Below are 2,943 nucleotides of genomic sequence, written 5' to 3'. Positions count from 1 at the left end.
AGATGACCACAGATGATGTTCTTCGCTTGAGAATCGAGTTGCTTGAATTTCTTCACATCAGCTGCAGTGACACTAGGAGAAATGATGGGGACACCATTTTCCACAATATACCAGAGATCATTGTCTATAGCTTGTAGATGCATTTGCATTTTGTTCTTCCAGAAGGGAAAGTTCTTTCCCTCATAGGTAGGACATGCTGCAGTCACCTTAAACATGCCTGCAGTCGACATAACTAAAACTCCAGGTGGTTAAACCAAAATCACACAGAACAAGGGAGTACCTTGCTCTGATACCAATTGAAAGTGCGTTATATCGACTAGAGGGGGGTGAATAGGAGATTTTTAGAATTTCATCACTGAGGAAATTCCTTTTGAGGAAATTCCTCACTGATGACTAACTTACAGCGGAAACAGTTAAGGATCAGTTGTGCAATCGTTCACAACAGCAGTATTACAGAGTGAAGATTATGAAAAAAGATTACACAGCAAGCAGGCACGCAGAATACAGATGTTGATTTACTCAAGTGAAGAATTTGGGGTTGAGGAAATTCAGAGAAAGTCTTCAGCAAATTCTTCAAATAGTCACAGTGAAAGTCATCAACACATAATACAAAGAATGTAAAGAGTTGAGGAATTAGAACCCGATTCTTGGTGAAGACTGTTGTTGATGACCCAGTTCCAACTGCTGTTACAGTTGTACATCTGGTTTGGAGCGGCTTGGTATTTAAACCAAAGGACACCCAGTCCCGGAACACACAGTCCCTACCGTATTCTCCTTGAGCTAAGGACACACAATCCTCGCCCAACACTCGTGGTAAGTCTTCAGGGCAGACTTCCAAACCCTCACAAACTCGGTCACCCGGCAATCCACAATTGACTGCTGGATTGCTCTAGACCATGACGCCTAACCGTCTGGAGGATGCACAGTCCTCAAAGGTAAAAGGCTTCAGTCCCACACAGGAACAACTTCTTCAGTGATGCTCAATCACTAGGTTTGGTTTGTGGTTTCGGTGGGTGGTGTATTTCCTCACTGATGATTTTCTCTCGAAGGCTCTGAGGAATTGGGTTGCTCTTATGACAAGTGTCAGTTTCTAACGGAGCAGCCAACCAGCTAGTGCTTGTGGGGGCGGCTATTTATAGCCTGGGAGCATCCCGACATGATTTGACATTAATGCCCTTAAATAATATGACCGTTGGAGTGGATAAGACCAGTGACTTGTCGTGGCTTATCGAAACGGTCGGGACCCTCAACTGTGAGAGTCCTCATGTCACTCATATTCCTCACTTGAGGCTTTTGGTAGCATTTGGCTTGGGTTGAGCATCATGAGGAAATCCATTCCATAGTGTTACTTTGACCCCCTTTAACAGTACGGTGTTCCTATTCATCAAATGCGAAGAAAGTAAAACAGAAAGCGAAAATCTTCACACTTCAATTTCTTCAGAACGATTTTCTTCAGGAACCACCATCTTCTCAATATCAATATCTTCATGAGGAATATCAATTTCATCGCAAATTCTTCGCGATTCGTTTCTTCAGCTTCAGACCAATTTCTTCAACTGAAGACATATATTTTTAGGGGTCGATATTCTTCAAATATCTCAAACTCCTCAATGACTTATAGATCCTGTGTACACTTAAAAACACATTAGATACTTAACCTATAAGTCTTCAAACCACCAAAATCACTAAGGGGCACTAGATGCACTTACAACCACTATCAGGTGCATTTAATGCATGTCTTGTCCTTGTCAGCGATGTGCTGGTGAAGACACGTATCCAGCTGTTTCGACACATGGACACTACGTTGGCGCATGCGGAATGCGCTGGCACTTGGGGGCGGTGGCACTATGGCAAGGGCGGCTGCCCGCCAATGGCTAGGCCCGTCATCCCAGCAAGGAGCTTGCTGGGGCCTTGAGTCTTCGTCCCGGCAAGGCAGCTTGCCGGGGGCTTCAGTCGTCATCCCGGCAAGGGAGCTTGTCGGGGTCTTGTACTTGGTGAGTTCATCACGCCCACAAAATGGGCGCGGCCTTGGTCATCTTCCCGGCAAGGCAGGCTTGCCGAGGCCTTGATAATCTTAGGGGTTGCATCTTGATTGGGTCCTGCCATGCCCTGCCGGCAGGGGCTCTTCGCGCCCGTGCACAAGTCTGGGGCACTAGGGACCCAGTCTTTAGTGCACCGACAGGAGCCCCCCGGCCTGGGCCACACACGCATGCGAAGCGTTGTTGGGCCAGGCCCAAAGAGGTGCAAGGGCTTCCGTAGCTGGATCCGCTGGCGGTTGCTTTTCCCCACGTTGCACATTGAGCGTGCGGAGTGGGGATTCATGCGCACAGTGGCCTAGGTGGTCGTGAGCATGGGGAACCGTTGGTTGAGTACACAAATAGTCGGCTTGCGTCACCGTAAGAGGGGAAAACACGAGCTCTCCTAGCCCAATGTTCCCGATCCTTTTCCAATCTCAAACGTCGCCGTCATCGCCTCCCTTGGCTAGAGCTTCCCCACGCCTCCCTTCCTCCCTGAGGTTCTGCTTTGGGCTGCAGCGTCCATCCTCTGCCGTCGCCATGCCCCCGAAGGCCTCCAAAGGAAATGTCGTCACCACGGAAAAGGAGTTGGCGAGGCTGCGGAACAAGCATGCCTACTTCCCCAAGGGTCTGGATATGGCCACTCTGAAGACCCGCTACCAGATCATGTGGGATGTCGAGACGAAGGCGCATCTGGCCACCCACGTGCTCCACGGGACGGGAAGTGGGGGGCCGGACCAGTTCCCCTTCTTTGCCGACTACTTCTTTTGCAGGCTTTGCCCGTCATTCTTGGAGTTCTTCATCGACCTCATCCACACCTACGGCTTCCGCCTCCTCGACTTCACGCTGAACGCGGCGACGTGCATGTCCATCTTCGCGCACCTCTGCGAGAACTGCGTCGGGATCACTCCCAGCACATCTCTCTTCT

This window comes from Hordeum vulgare, chromosome 6H (genome assembly GCF_904849725.1).
Source record: "Hordeum vulgare subsp. vulgare chromosome 6H, MorexV3_pseudomolecules_assembly, whole genome shotgun sequence".
Taxonomy (NCBI): Eukaryota; Viridiplantae; Streptophyta; class Magnoliopsida; order Poales; family Poaceae; genus Hordeum; species Hordeum vulgare.
This window is presented reverse-complemented; position numbering follows the sequence as displayed.